This window comes from Somniosus microcephalus, chromosome 4, assembly GCF_052327205.1.
Source record: "Somniosus microcephalus isolate GS21.2 chromosome 4, FLI_Smic_1.0, whole genome shotgun sequence".
Classification (NCBI taxonomy): domain Eukaryota; kingdom Metazoa; phylum Chordata; class Chondrichthyes; order Squaliformes; family Somniosidae; genus Somniosus; species Somniosus microcephalus.
Genome location: NC_140990.1, coordinates 39,749,671 through 39,765,449, shown reverse-complemented (window position 1 = coordinate 39,765,449; position 15,779 = coordinate 39,749,671). Strand labels below are relative to the sequence as shown.

The following is a 15,779-nucleotide window of genomic DNA, read 5'->3' as shown; positions in this document are numbered from 1 at the left end:
TTCAACTGCTCCGTGTGTGGGAAGAGGTTCACTGAGTCATCCAACCTGCTGAAACACCAGCGAGTTCACAAGTGACTGCAGGGGTTGGATTTTGCTGTTAATGTTGCTGTTAATCACATCCAGGACTGAACCATGTTCATTCTGACAGTTGGGGATTGTTTCTGCTGATGTTACTAACCTCTATAACTGGCTGGAGGTTAATATTCTGGATGTATAGCCGATTGACCTGTTGGGGCTGCAGTGTCCCTTTAAGAACCGTTCCCCTTAATTCAGGGATTGTCATCAGAAATTTGTTTGCAATAAAATTATGAACTTTTACTTCAAACCTAAACTGATCTTTGGTACAAAATCTACAATTCACTGTCTGAAAGATTCCATTGATTAACATCCCCAATTAGAAAGTGCTGATTAATCCTCGCGGACAATTCTTACTGACTTGCACATTACACACAGTGGCACCTCCATTATCCACCAGAAAGAAGGGGAATGGGAATTGGTGGAGAATCGAGAATCCCCAAGTGTTGCCCCTCCCATCTGGTACAGCAATCCCCTCGGCACGGGAATGGAGACAAGTCCAATCGAAGCAACGGGCTGAGTTTAATCTTTCTGGGCCTGTGGGGTTGGTTTGTATCAGACAGGAGGAGATTGGTGTCAGTGACTGTGGGGTTGGTTTATATCAGACAGGAGGAGATTGGTGTCAGTGACTGTGGGGTTGGTTTATATCAGACAGGAGGAGATTGGTGTCAGTGACTGTGGGGTTGGTTTATATCAGACAGGAGGAGATTGGTGTCGGTGACTGTGGGGCTGGTTTATATCAGACAGGAGGAGATTGGTGTCAGTGACTGTGGGGTTGGTTTATATCAGACAGGGGGAGATTGGTGTCGGTGACTGTGGGGTTGGTTTATATCAGACAGGAGGAGATTGGTGTCAGTGATTGTGGGGTTGGTTTATATCAGACAGGAGGAGATTGGTGTCGGTGACTGTGGGGTTGGTTTATATCAGACAGGAGGAGATTGGTGTCAGTGATTGTGGGGTTGGTTTATATCAGACAGGAGGAGATTGGTGTCGGTGACTGTGGAGTTGGTTTATATCAGACAGGAGGAGATTGGTGTCAGTGACTGTGGGGTTGGTTTATATCAGACAGGGGGAGATTGGTGTCGGTGACTGTGGGGCTGGTTTATATCAGACAGGAGGAGATTGGTGTCGGTGACTGTGGAGTTGGTTTATATCAGACAGGAGGAGATTGGTGCCAGTGACTGTGGGGTTGGTTTATGTAGTGTCCGTGTGCAGATAAAGACACTGAAGACAGGAGTTGGTTCATAGGTATTTACTAAGCAAGTCTGGGGGGGGGTCTAAAGGATATACACAATACACAGGCTTATATAGCCCAAGTGGCAATTACTGGCATTACGCACACCTGGGGCTCTTAAAGGCACATACACCACCATTGCTCTTAAAGGCACATACACCACAATTCCTCCCCTTCTAGCTAACTAGTACATCATATTTTAAGTAATTATTAATTAAATGTTATATGCAAAATAAGATACATTGCTGTATTAATTAATTGTAAGTTAGTCTCTCAGGAGGCTTCCTGACTCGGTCCGGATAACGCCTCGGGGGTGTAGTAGTTTCTGGTGGTGTAGTAGGTTCTTCTGGCAAGGCTGATTCGGCTTGAATGCCAGTGTCGGGTTCATCGGGTTCCAGTCTCACCGGATCGGAGGTAGATATGGGTATATCTACTTCATCGTTAGATGTATAGAGTGGTGGTGTAGGTTGTCCCTTTTCGGATGACTTGATGATTTGGTCAGCATGGCGTCTTATTATGCTTTCTCCGATGTCCACGGTATACATCAGTGGTCCTAGTCGTGTGCAGATAGTTCCAGGCTGCCATTTCTCGGTACGGTAGTCCCGGGCCAAAACCGGTTGGCCTATCTGGAAGGTCCTAGTTGGCTTTTCATTCATGCCCTGAAACTGCCGGTTCTCCACGTCCCTTCGGATGTTGGGCTTGACCAAATCCAGCCGGCATCTTAGGTTTCTATTGTAGAACATCATGGCGGGAGTTTGGTTAGTAACCATATGTGTTGCATTCCTATATGCAAATAAGAAGTTATCCACCTTGTGCTGAAGTTTTATGTCTTCATTACTCATGGCCTTTATGGCCTTCTTGAAGGTCTGGACAAACCTTTCAGCCAATCCATTGGTGGCGGGATGGTATGGGGCGGACGTGTAGTGCTTTACCCCATTGTTCTTTAAGAACTTTCTGAATTCTTCGGACACAAATTGCGGTCCATTATCAGAACATATCTGTTCCGGCAGCCCATTCCTGGCAAATATGGTCCTTAATACTGTGATGGTTTTTTCCGTGGTGGTGGAGGACATCTTTATTACCTCCGGCCACTTGGAGTGTGCATCAACTGCGATTAGAAACATTGAGTCCATAAATGGACCAGCAAAGTCGATGTGCACCCTTTGCCAGGGAGATGAGGGCCACTCCCATGGATGTGGAGGGGCTTGTGGTGGAGCGTTTTGGACCTTCTGGCATCCTAGGCAGCTCTTGGTCATTTCTTCGATGTCTCCATCGATACCTGGCCACCATACAAACGCCCTAGCTAGGTTCTTCATTTTCACTCCACCCAGATGCCCCTCGTGAAGCTCCTTTAGCACTTTATCCTGGAGTTTGGGTGGAATCACCACTCTGGATCCACACATCAAGGTTCCTCGGCACACTGACAGCTGTTCTCTTCTTTGCGAGAATGCTGGCAACAGTGGTTCGCCATGTGCTGGCCATCCCTTCACTGTTAAATCGTAGACCCGTGAGAGAGTAGGGTCATTTCTTGTCTCCCTTTCAATGGCAGAATTTGTCACCGGTAGACATTCCACTATGGTAGAGTGGAATATCTCTACTGGGTCTACTGTAGGTGCCTCTTCTATCGTTGGCAACGGTAGGCGCGATAAGCCGTCAGCATTCCCATGCTGTTTTGACCCTTTGTATTCAATGTTGTATTGGTGTGCCCCTAGAAAAAGGGACCACCTCTGTAGTCTTTGTGCCATCATAATGGGGACACCTTTTTTAGGGTTGAATATGGAGATGAGGGGTTGATGGTCAGTCAGCAAGGTAAATTTTTGTCCGTGTAGGTAATGGTTGAATTTCTTCACTCCCCATACCAGGCTGAGTGCTTCCCTGTCTATCTGGGCATAGTTACGCTCAGCTGAGTTCAATGAGCGTGACGCAAAAGCTATCGGCCGTTCTGAGCCATCAGGGAATCTATGGGATAATACCGCTCCTATGCCGTAAGGGGATGCATCGCACGCCAGTCTGATTGGTAGTGATGGGTTGTAATGAGCCAAAACTTTCTCGGATGTGATTAAGTCTTTACATTTATGGAAGGCACGTTTACAGTCTTCGTTCCATTTCCAAATCACTCCTGTCTGTAGAAGATCATTAAGAGGGTGTAGAATAGTTGATAAGTTCGGTAAAAATTTATGATAGTAATTTATTAATCCCAGGAATGACCTTAATTGTGAAACATTTTCAGGTGCTGGGGCTTTTATAACTGCTTCAATTTTTTCAGGTGACTTATGCAACCCTTCCTTATTAATTATGTGGCCACAATATGATATCTGATTTTGGAAAAATTCGCACTTGGGGCGATTTGCTCGTAGGCCCCGTTCTTTCAGCCTAGTGAGCACCTGCTCCAAATTGGCAAGGTGCTCGTTGTCGTTTTCTCCTGTTATAAGGATGTCGTCTAGGTAGCATTGAGTCCCCGGAATCCCTTGCAGGACTTGCTCCATAGCTCTTTGCCAGATAGCTGGAGCTGATGCTACTCCAAAAACCAGTCGATTGTACTGGTACAGGCCTTTGTGTGTGTTTATTGTGAGATACTTTTTAGAGGTCTCCTCAACCTCCATCTGTAGATATGCCTGTGCCAAGTCAATTTTTGTGAAACGTTTCCCTCCGGATAGTGAGGCGAAAATATCTTCTATCCTCGGAAGAGGATACTGTACCGTGTGAAGGACCGGGTTTACAGTCACCTTAAAGTCCCCACAGATGCGAATTTTTCTCTGTTCCTCAGAGTTATTTTTCAATGCTTTTTTCATGACTGGAACGATGGGTGTTGCCCATTCGCTCCAATCTACTTTGGATAATACGCCTGCCTTTTCCAAATTCTTCAGCTCTGCCTCGACTGCCGGACGTATTGCGTATGGCACCGGTCTTGCCTTAAAAATTTTTGGAATTGCTGTATCTTCCACTTTTATTGAGGCGGTGATGCCTTTCAAGGTTCCTAGTTTCTCTTGAAACACTTCTTTGGCGTTGGCCAAGATGTCTTTTAATCGTTCAGGTATGATGTCATCATTGTTTTTTTCCTTACTGGTCACCGTCAGTGCCTGAATGGAGTGCCAGTCTAAACGTATCTTCCTTATCCATTCACGTCCCAACAACGGTGGACCACCATCTTGTAGAATGTATAAATACAACTTTTGTATTTCTTTGCCGTTGTATACCACAGGCACCCTTATTTTTCCTTTGGGGTAGACTTTCTGCCCCGTATATGTTTTTAAGATAATGGATGTGTCTTTTAGAGGCATATGCGAAAATAGCCTCTCGTAATCTCGTCGATTTATCACGGTTAGAGCTGATCCTGTATCTAGCTCCATTTTAACTGGGGACCCTGCTACTGTGAGGGTAACCCAAATGGTTTGGTAATCTTCATTGGCAATTACATTGTGTAATTTGAGAGAGCTTAGTCTCTTGTTCCCAGAGTCGCTATCGCTCTTCTGGTCTTTGGAGCTACTGTCCGTCATCATTTGTACCTTTCTGTGCTTTTCCTTATTGATTCTTTTCCCGTTAGTGGATTTTTTATTTTCAGATCGGCATACACGTGGAATGTGTCCTATCTTTCCGCATCGCTTGCATGCTTTTTCTTTGAACCAGCAATCCCTCTGGTCATGGTTGGATCTGCCGCATCGATAACATTTCTTGAAACCCCGTGTCATTTCATGGGTGCCGAAGTCCTGTGGCCTTTGCTTTATCTTTGCCACTCCTATTGCACTGAAAGCCTTGTCCAGTGTTAAATCTTTTCTAGAAGATACCTTCTTTTGTGTTTCTACACTTAGGGGATCGCAGATGAATTTGTCTTGCAGAGAATCTGCCAGTCCTGCCTCGAATTGGCAGTGTAGGGTATCAACAATCTCCTCAAAATTCTTGTCCATCGGTTCGGCTGGAGTGATTAAGTTGCGTAACAGCTTGTATGTTTCTGCGCCCATTAGATCCAGAAGAACTGAAGCTTTTTTTTCATCTTCTATTCCATTTGCGGTGCAAAACACCTCCACTCTTTCTACATATGTGGTCCAATCCTCTATCTTGTTATCAAAAACATCAATATTGCCAAAGTTAGGCTTTGTTTCGTTATCAAAAGCATCAATATTGCCAGACTTAGGCATTTCAAAAAAAAGATATGGCGCTTCCCGCGTTTTTTTTTTCTCTGTAGCAACGATATGGCGCTTCCCGCGCTTCCCCGCCACTGCTACCAACAACAACGCTGTTTTACTGTGGTTTCCGTTTATTCACTGTTGGAGACTCATTCCCGACGGAGGTCTAAATGCTGACCTGCTTGCCGCGCCGGCCGTCTCCCGAGTGCACCCTCCCAGTCCGTTATTGCTTGCCTCCGATTTCGCTGCTTGTCTCAGCTGTAGAGCCCGCCGCTGGAGCCCCAGCCTGACGCCCAGGAAGGATTAGCGCAGTACCTGCCACCAGCTTGGCCAGCTGGTGAAACCACAGTTTCTATTACTTCCTTGAGTCTTCTGGACGCTGGAGGAATCGATGTCCTTGAGGTGCTGCCGAATTGCAGGTAAGTCCGTTTCCACTTCGTCATCACTGTAGTGTCCGTGTGTAGATAAAGACACTGAAGACAGGAGTTGGTTCATAGGTATTTACTAAGCAAGTCTGGGGGGGGGGTCTAAAGGATATACACAATACACAGGCTTATATAGCCCAAGTGGCAATTACTGGCATTACGCACACCTGGGGCTCTTAAAGGCACATACACCACCATTGCTCTTAAAGGCACATACACCACAGTTTATATCAGACAGGAGGAGATTGGTGTCAGTGACTGTGGGGTTGGTTTATATCAGACAGGAGGAGATTGGTGTCAGTGACTGTGGGGTTGGTTTATATCAGACAGGAGGAGATTGGTGTCAGTGACTGGGGTTGGTTTATATCAGACAGGAGGAGATTGGTGTCAGTGACTGTGGGGTTGGTTTATATCAGACAGGAGGAGATTGGTGTCAGTGACTGTGGGGTTGGTTTATATCAGACAGGAGGAGATTGGTGTCAGTGACTGTGGGGTTGGTTTTTATCAGGCAGGGGGAGATTGGTGTCAGTGACTGGGGTTGGTTTATATCAGACAGGAGGAGATTGGTGTCAGTGACTGTGGGGCTGGTTTATATCAGACAGGAGGAGATTGGTGTCAGTGACTGTGGGGTTGGTTTATATCAGACAGGAGGAGATTGGTGTCAGTGACTGTGGGGTTGGTTTATATCAGACAGGAGGAGATTGGTGTCACTGACTGTGGGGTTGGTTTATATCAGACAGGAGGAGATTGGTGTCAGTGACTGGGATTGGTTTATATCAGACAGGAGGAGATTGGTGTCAGTGACTGGGATTGGCTTATATCAGACAGGAGGAGATTGGTGTCAGTGAATGTGGGGTTGGTTTATATCAGACAGGAGGAGATTGGTGTCAGTGACTGGGGTTGGTTTCTATCAGACAGAAGGAGATTGGTGTCAGTGACTGGGATTGGTTTATATCAGACAGGAGGAGATTGGTGTCAGTGACTGGGATTGGTTTATATCAGACAGGAGGAGATTGGTGTCAGTGACTGGGGTTGGTTTATATCAGACAGGAGGAGATTGGTGTCAGTGACTGTGGGGTTGGTTTATATCAGACAGCAGGAGATTGGTGACAGTGACTGGGGTTGGTTTATATCAGACAGGAGGAGATTGGTGGTGGTGATGTGGGGTTGGTTTATATCAGACAGGAGGAGATTGGTGTCAGTGACTGTGGGGTTGGTTTATATCACAGGAGGAGATTGGTGTCAGTGACTGGGGTTGGTTTATATCAGACAGGAGGAGATTGGTGTCAGTGACTGGGGTTGGTTTATATCAGACAGGAGGAGATTGGTGTCAGTGACTGTGGGGTTCGTTTCTATCAGACAGGAGGAGATTGGTGTCAGTGACTGGGGTTGGTTTATATCAGACAGGAGGAGATTGGTGTCAGTGACTGGGGTTGGTTTATATCAGACAGGAGGAGATTGGTGTCAGTGACTGGGGTTGGTTTATATCAGACAGGAGATTGGTGTCAGTGACTGTGGGGCTGGTTTATATCAGACAGGAGGAGATTGGTGTCAGTGACTGGGATTGGTTTATATCAGACAGGAGGAGATTGGTGTCAGTGACTGGGGTTGGTTTATATCAGACTGGAGGAGATTGGTGTCAGTGACTGTGGGGTTGGTTTATATCAGACAGGAGGAGATTGGTGTCAGTGACTGTGGGGTTGGTTTATATCAGACAGGAGGAGATTGGTGTCAGTGACTGTGGGGTTGGTTTATATCAGACAGGAGGAGTTGGTGTCAGTGACTGTGGGATTGGTTTATATCAGACAGGAGGAGATTGGTGCCAGTGACTGTGGGGCTGGTTTATATCAGACAGGAGGAGATTGGTGTCAGTGACTGTGGGGCTGGATTCTATCAGACAGGAGGAGATTGGTGTCAGTGACTGGGGTTGGTTTGTATCAGACAGGAGGAGATTGGTGTCAGTGACTGTGGGGTTGGTTTATATCAGACAGGAGGAGATTGGTGTCAGTGACTGTGGGGTTGGTTTATATCAGACAGGAGGAGATTGGTATCAGTGACTGTGGGGCTGGTTTATATCAGACAGGAGGAGATTGGTGTCAGTGACTGTGGGGCTGGTTTATATCAGACAGGAGGAGATTGGTGTCAGTGACTGGGGCTGGTTTATATCAGACAGGAGGAGATTGGTGTCAGTGTCTGTTGGGTTGGTTTATATCAGGCAGGAGATTGGTGTCAGTTACTGTGGGGTTGGTTTATCTCAGACAGGAGGAGATTGGTGTCAGTGACTGTGGGGTTGGTTTATATCAGACAGGAGGAGGTTGGTGTCAGTGACTGTGGGGTTGGTTTTTATCAGACTGGAGGAGATTGGTGTCAGTGACTGTGGGGTTGGTTTATATCAGACAGGAGGAGATTGGTGTCAGTGACTGGGGCTGGTTTATATCAGACAGGAGGAGATTGGTGTCAGTGACTGTGGTGTTGGTTTATATCAGACAGGAGGAGATTGGTGTCAGTTTCTGTGGGGCTGATTTATATCAGACAGGAGGAGATTGGTGTCAGTGTCTGTTGGGTTGGTTTATATCAGGCAGGAGATTGGTGTCAGTGACTGTGGGGTTGGTTTATCTCAGACAGGAGGAGATTGGTGTCAGTGACTGTGGGGTTGGTTTATATCAGACAGGAGGAGGTTGGTGTCAGTGACTGTGGGGTTGGTTTTTATCAGACAGGAGGAGATTGGTGTCAGTGACTGGGGTTGGTTTTTATCAGACAGGAGATTGGTGTCCGTGACTGGGGTTGGTTTATATCAGACAGGAGGAGATTGGTGTCCGTGACTGGGGTTGGTTTATATCAGACAGGATAAACTAGTGAAAGTTGGAGAAGGTATGTTATTCCTATAGTTAATGACTGTGTTAGGAAAGACTTATATATTCATTCATGGGATGTGGATGTCGCTGGATGGCCCAGCGTTTATTGCCCATCCCTAGTTGCCCTTGAGAAGGGGGTGGTGAGCCGCCACCTTGAATCGCTGCAGTCCGTGTGGTGAAGGTTAGGGAGGGAGACCTTGTTAAGACCTTGAATTGCCTGCAAAGAACATCCTTTAACTCCAGTGTAAAACGAAATAGGGAGAATAGCAGAAATTAGGAGAATGAAGCCGAGAGGTACAAATGTGCTGTTAGGGATGGAGTTCCAGGATTTTGACCCAGCGACGATGAAGGAACAGCGATAATTTCCATGTCCGGATGGTGTGTGACTTGGAGGTGATGACGTTCCCATGCGCCTGCTGGCCTTGTCCTTCTAGGAGGTGCTGCCGAAGAAGCCTTGGTGAGTTGCTGCAGCGCATCTCGTCGATCAGAGGGTTGCAACCGGGAGTCCCTGAGAAGGTTTCAAGAGGTCGGCCCTGAAATTCTCTCCCGCGAGGCTGAGAGTTACGTGGATAGCACGTTTCTGGAGGTGGTCACCCCACAGCTTAAGAGTATGGAGGCAGAGAGGGAATGGGTGACCGCCAGACAGAAGAGGAGGACCAGGCAGGTAGTGCAGGAGTCCCTGGAGTGCATCTCACTCTCCAACCAGCATTTTGTTCTGAGTACTGGAGAGGGCGATGATTCCTCTGGGGAGTGCAGCCAGAGTCAAGTCCACGGCACCACGGGTAGCTCAGCTGCACGGGGGGGGGGAGGAAAAAGAGTGGAAGAGCAACAGTGGTAGGGGATTCAATAGTTAGGGGAGCAGACCAGTGTGTCTGCGGGCGTAGACGTGACTCCAGGATGGTATGTTACCTCCCTGGTGCCAGGGTGAAGGATGTCACTGAGCAGCTGCAGGACACTCTGAGGGGGGAGGGTGAACAACCAGAGGTTGTCCATATCAGTACCAACGACATAGGCAGAAAGAGGGATGAGGTCCTGCAGGCAGAGTTTAGGGAGCTAGGAGAGAGATTAAAAAGCAGAACCTCAAAGGTAGTAATCTCTGGATTACTCCCGGAGCCATGTGCTAGTGAGTACAGGAACAGGAGGATAGCACAGATGAATGTGTGGCTGGAGAGATGGTGCACGAGGGAGGGCTTTAGATTCCTGAGGCATTGGGACCGTTTCTGGGGAAGGTGGGATCTCATAGAGTCATAGAGTCATAGAGTTTTACAGCACAGAAAGAGGCCCTTCGGCCCATCGTGTCTGCGCCGCCCATCCATCCCTGTCCAGTCTAATCCCATTTTCCAGCATTTGGTCCATAGCCTTGTATGCAATGGCATTTCAAGTGCTCATCCAAATGCTTCTTGAATGTTGTGAGGGTTCCTGCCTCTACCACCCTTTCAGGCATTGAGTTCCACATTCCAACCACCCTCTGGGTGAAAAAGTTCCTCCTCAAATCCCCTCTAAATCTCCTGCCCCTTACCCTGAATCTATGCCCCCTTGTTATTGACCCCCCTACTAAGGGGAAAAGTTCCTCTTTGTCTACCCTATCTATGCCCCTCATCATTTTGTACACCTCAATCAGGTCCCCCCTCAGCCTTCTTTGCTCCAAGGAAAACAACCCCAGCCTGTCCAGCCTCTCTTCATAGCTGAGGCGCTCCATCCCAGGTAACATCCTGGTGAATCTTCTCTGCACCCTCTCCAAAGCAATCACATCCTTCCTATAGTGAGGCGACCAGAACTGCACACAGTACTCCAGCTGTGGCCTCACCAGCGTTTTGTACAGTTCCATCATAACCTCCCTGCTCTTATATTCTATGCCTCGGCTAATGAAGGCAAGTATCCCATATGCCTTTTTAACCACCTTATCTACCTGTTCCGCTGCCTTCAGGGATCTATGTACATGTACACCAAGGTCCCTCTGACCCTCTGTACTTCCTAGGGTCCTACCACTCATTGTGTATTCCCTTGCCTTATTTGTCCGTCCAAAATGCATCACCTCGCACTTTTCAGGGTTAAATTCCATTTGCCACTTTTCCGCCCATCTGACCAACCCGTTTATATCGTCCTGTAGCCTGAGGCTTTCCTCCTCACAATTTACCACCCCACCAATTTTCGTGTCATCTGCGAACTTACTGATCATACCTTTTACATTCTCATCCAAATCATTTATGTAGATCACAAACAACAAGGGACCCAGCACCGATCCCTGAGGTACCCCACTGGACACAGGCTTCCAGTCACAAAAGCAACCTTCGACCATCACCCTCTGCCTCCTGCCACTCAGCCAGTTTAGGATCCAACGCGCCAAGGCACCCTGGATCCCATGGGCTCTTACCTTCTTGACCAGTCTCCTATGCGGGACTTTGTCAAAAGCTTTACTGAAGTCCATGTAAACCACATCCACAGCATTTCCCTCATCCACCCCCCTAGTCACCCCCTCGAAAAATTCAATCAGATTTGTCAGACATGATTTACCCTTGACAAAGCCATGCTGACTATCCCCGATTAATCCTTGCCTCTCCAAGTGGAGACTAATTTTGTCCCTCAGAATTTTTTCCAATAATTTCCCTACCACAGATGTTAGGCTCACTGGCCTGTAATTCCCTGGTTTATCCCTGCTACCCTTCTTGAATAATGGTACTACGTTAGCTGTTCTCCAGTCCTCTGGTACATCCCCTGTGGCCAGAGAGGTTCTGAAAATTTGTGTCAGAGCCCCTGCAATCTCCTCCTTTGCCTCCCACAGCAGCCTGGGATACATCTCGTCTGGGCCTGGGGATTTATCCACTTTTTGGCCTGCTAAAACCGCTAGCACCTCCTCCCTCTCGATGCTAATATGTTCAAGTATGTCACAGCCCCCTTGCCCGATTTCTATGTCTGCATCGTCTTTCTCCATAGTGAACACAGATGCAAAAAATTCATTTAAAACCCCGCCTACATCATCTGGCTCTACACACAGCTTGCCACTTTGGTCCCTAATGGGCCCTACCCTTTCCCTGGTTATCCTCTTGCCCTTAATATACTTATAAAACATCTTAGGATTTTCCTTTATTTTGCTCGCCAGTGTTATTTCATGGCCCCTCCTCGCCCTCCTAATTTCTTTTTTAAGTATGCCCCTGCATTTTTTATACTCCTCTAGGGCTTCTTCCGTCTTTAGTCTTTTGTAACTGCCAAAAGCCCCCCTTTTATTTCTAATGCATTTTTGTATATCCCTTGTCATCCAAGGTTCCCTTTGCTTGTTGGTCCCACCCTTGACCTTTACAGGAACATGTTGGCGTTGTACTCTCTCTATTTCCCTTCTGAAAGTCTCCCACTGTTTTGATGCGGATTTTCCTATAAGTAGCTGCTCCCAGTCCAATTTGGCCAGATCCTGCCTTATCATATTAAAATCGGCCTTCCCCCAATTTAGAACCCTTATTTCCGGGCCGTCTTTGTCTTTTTCCATGACCACCTTAAATCTCACCGAATTGTGGTCACTGTCGCCAAAATGCTCTCCTACTGACACTTCCACCACTTGCCCGGCTACATTCCCCAGAATTAGGTCCAGTACCGCCCCCTCTCTTGTAGGACTTTCTACATGTTGGCTCAAAAAGCTCTCCTGGATGCACTTTAAGAATTCTGCACCCTCTAAGCCTTTCACACTCTGACTATCCCAATTTATATTGGGGAAGTTGAAATCCCCCACTATTATTACCCTATTATTTTCACACTTTTCTGAGATTTGCCTACATATCTGTTCCTCTATCTCCCCCTGACTGTTTGGGGGCCTATAGTACACTCCCAGCAAAGTGCTTGCCCCCTTTTTGTTTTTAAGTTCTACCCATATGGCCTCATTAGAGGAACCCGCTAATATATCATCCCTCCTTACAGCAGTAATTGACTCCTTAATTAATATTGCAACACCCCCTCCCCTTTTACACCCCCCTCTGTCTCGCCTGAAGATTCTATACCCCGGAATATTGAGCTGCCAGTCCTGACCCTCCCTCAACCATGTCTCCGTGATAGCAACAATATCGTACTCCCATGTGTTCAACAACAACTTCAGTTCATCCACCTTATTTGCAAGACTCCTTGCATTAAAATAAATGCCTTCCAGCCCTGCCATATTCTCTTTTGCCTTCACATATTTGCTTTGCCTTCCCAGCTGACTTGTTTTTCCCTCTGTATTTGGCTGTAAATCACCCCCTACTATAGCTCCACTCTGTACCCCATCCCCCTGCCAAGTTAGTTTAAACCCCCCCCCAGCAGTGCTAGCAAACCTCCCCGCAAGGATATTGGTTCCCCTCTGGTTCAGGTGTAAACCGTCCGACTTGTACAAGTCCCACCTTTCCCAGAAGCAGACCCAGTGATCCAGGAAACTAAAGCCCTCCCCCCTGCACCATCCCTTTAGCCATGCATTCATCTGTTCTATCTTCCTATTTCTATACTTACTAGCACGTGGCACCGGGAGTAATCCAGAGATTACAACCCTTGAGGTCCTGCTCTTTAATCCTTCACCTAGCTCCCTAAATTCTTGCTGCAGGACCTCATCCCTCTTTTTACCTATGTCGTTGGTACCAATGTGGACCACGACCACTGGCTGTTCACCCTCCCCCTCCAGAATGCCCTGCAGCCGCTCAGTGACATCCTTGACCTTGGCACCAGGGAGGCAACAAACCATCCTGGATTCACGTCTACGGCCACAGAAACGCCTATCTGTTCCCCTTACTATAGAATCCCCTACCACTATTGCTCTCCCACTCTTTTTCCCCCCTTCCTGGGCAGCAGGAGCACCGCCAGTGCCAGGAAGTTGGCTGCTGCTGCGTTCCCCTGGTGAGTCATCCCCCTCAACAGTATCCAAAGCGGTATACTTGTTTGAAAGGGGGATGTCCGCAGGGGTTCCCTGCACTACCTGCCTGCCTTTGTTGCTCCGCCTGATGGTCACCCCCTGTGCTGCCCTACCCTGAGGCGTGAACAACTCGCTAAACGTGCTATCCACGAGCCTCTCAGCATCGCGTATGCTCCAAAATTCATCCACCCGCAGCTCAAGCGCCACAATGCGGTCTACAAGTAGCTGCAGCTGGATGCATTTCCCGCACACATGGTCGCCAGGGACACTGGCAGCGTCCCTGATTTCCCACATAGAGCAGGAGGAGCAGAACACGGGTCTGAGCTCTCCTGCCATGACTTACTCCTTTAATTAATCTAAAAATTTATTCAATACCCCAGTTACAGGTATACTCTAGGGCGCTTTATTTACCAACTGTCCTCACCACAACAGAGCCCCTAGAAATTTAACACCACAGAATTCAAGCTTGTAATGAAAAGAGAGAAATACTCACCAACCAATCATTTACCTGCTCCCTGGTGACGTCACACCCCGATTACTTTTTACCTCCCTGCAACTACCGAGCTCGCAGACTGGAGTTTGGTTGGTCTCTCCTGGCCCCGCTGCCGCTTTTTGTACCTCGCCGCCGCGTCTCCCTCAGGTCCCGCCTCTCGCTGCCTGCCGCCGCTGCTCTGAGGCCTCTCCTGGCCCCGCTGCCGCCGTTTGTACCTCGCCGCCGCGTCTCCCTCAGGTCCCGCCTCTCGCTGCCTGCCGCCGCTGCTCTGAGGTCTCTCCTGGCCTCGCTGCCGCCGTTTGTACCTCGCCGCCGCGTCTCCCTCAGGTCCCGCCTCTCGCTGCCTGCCGCCGCTGCTCTGAGGTCTCTCCTGGCCTCGCTGCCGCCGTTTGTACCTCGCCGCCGCGTCTCCCTCAGGTCCCGCCTCTCGCTGCCTGCCGCCGCTGCTCTGAGGTCTCTCCTGGCCTCGCTGCCGCCGTTTGTACCTCGCCGCCGCGTCTCCCTCAGGTCCCGCCTCTCGCTGCCTGCCGCCGCTGCTCTGAGGTCTCTCCTGGCCTCGCTGCCGCCGTTTGTACCTCGCCGCCGCGTCTCCCTCAGGTCCCGCCTCTCGCTGCCTGCCGCCGCTGCTCTGAGGTCTCTCCTGGCCTCGCTGCCGCCTTTTGTACCTCGCCGCCGCGTCTCCCTCAGGTCCCGCCTCTCGCTGCCTGCCGCCGCTGCTCTGAGGTCTCTCCTGGCCTCGCTGCCGCCTTTTGTACCTCGCTGCCGCGTCTCCCTCAGGTCCCGCCTCTCGCTGCCTGCCGCCGCTGCTCTGAGGTCTCTCCTGGCCTCGCTGCCGCTTTTGTACCTCGCCGCCGAGTCTCCCTCAGGTCCCGCCTCTCGCTGCCTGCCGCCGCTGCTCTGAGGTCTCTCCTGGCCTCGCTGCCGCTTTTGTACCTCGCCGCCGAGTCTCCCACAGGTCCCGCCTCTCGCTGCCTGCCGCCGCTGCTCTGAGGCCTCTCCTGGCCTCGCTGCCGCTTTTGTACCTCGCCGCCGAGTCTCCCACAGGTCCCGCCTCTCGCTGCCTGCCGCCGCTGCTCTGAGGCCTCTCCTGGCCTCGCTGCCGCTTTTATACCTCGCCGCCGAGTCTCCCACAGGTCCCGCCTCTCGCTGCCTGCCGCCGCTGCTCTGTATAAGCCGGATGGGTTACACCTCAACAGGCCAAATACAATAAGTTGAGAGGGGATGTGAAGATGAAAATAAGATTGGCAAATAGAGAATATTAGAGTAGAATGGCGGTTAACATAAAAGGGAACCCAAAAATCTTCTACCGGCATGTAAACAGTAAGCGGGTCGTAAGGCGGGGTGGGGCCTATTAGAGACAAAGAAGGTGATATATGCTTAGAGACGCAGGGCAAGTCTAGAATACTCAATGAGTACTTTGTATCGGTGTTTACCAAGGAGGTGGATGCTGACAAAATATCGGTAGAAGTGGAAAAGGTCAAAGCAATGGAAGGGGTGAAAATTAGTAGACAGGGTGTACTAGAAAGGCTGGGTATGCTTAGAGTGGACAAGTCGCCTGGTCCAGATGGCTTGCATCCCAGGTTGCTAAGGGAATTGGGGGAGGAGATAGCAGAAGGGCTTGCCATAATCATCCAATCTTCCCTAGATGCGGGGGAGGTGCTTGAGGATTGGAAAGTGGCAAATGTGACACCATTGTTCAAGAAAGAGTG

General features: G+C 49.1%; 1 pseudogene; it reads left to right on the top strand.

Annotated features, from left to right (window-relative positions):
• LOC147118687 (uncharacterized) overlaps window positions 1–15,779 on the top strand; it is a 48,366-nt pseudogene that overhangs the window by 1,030 nt on the left and 31,557 nt on the right.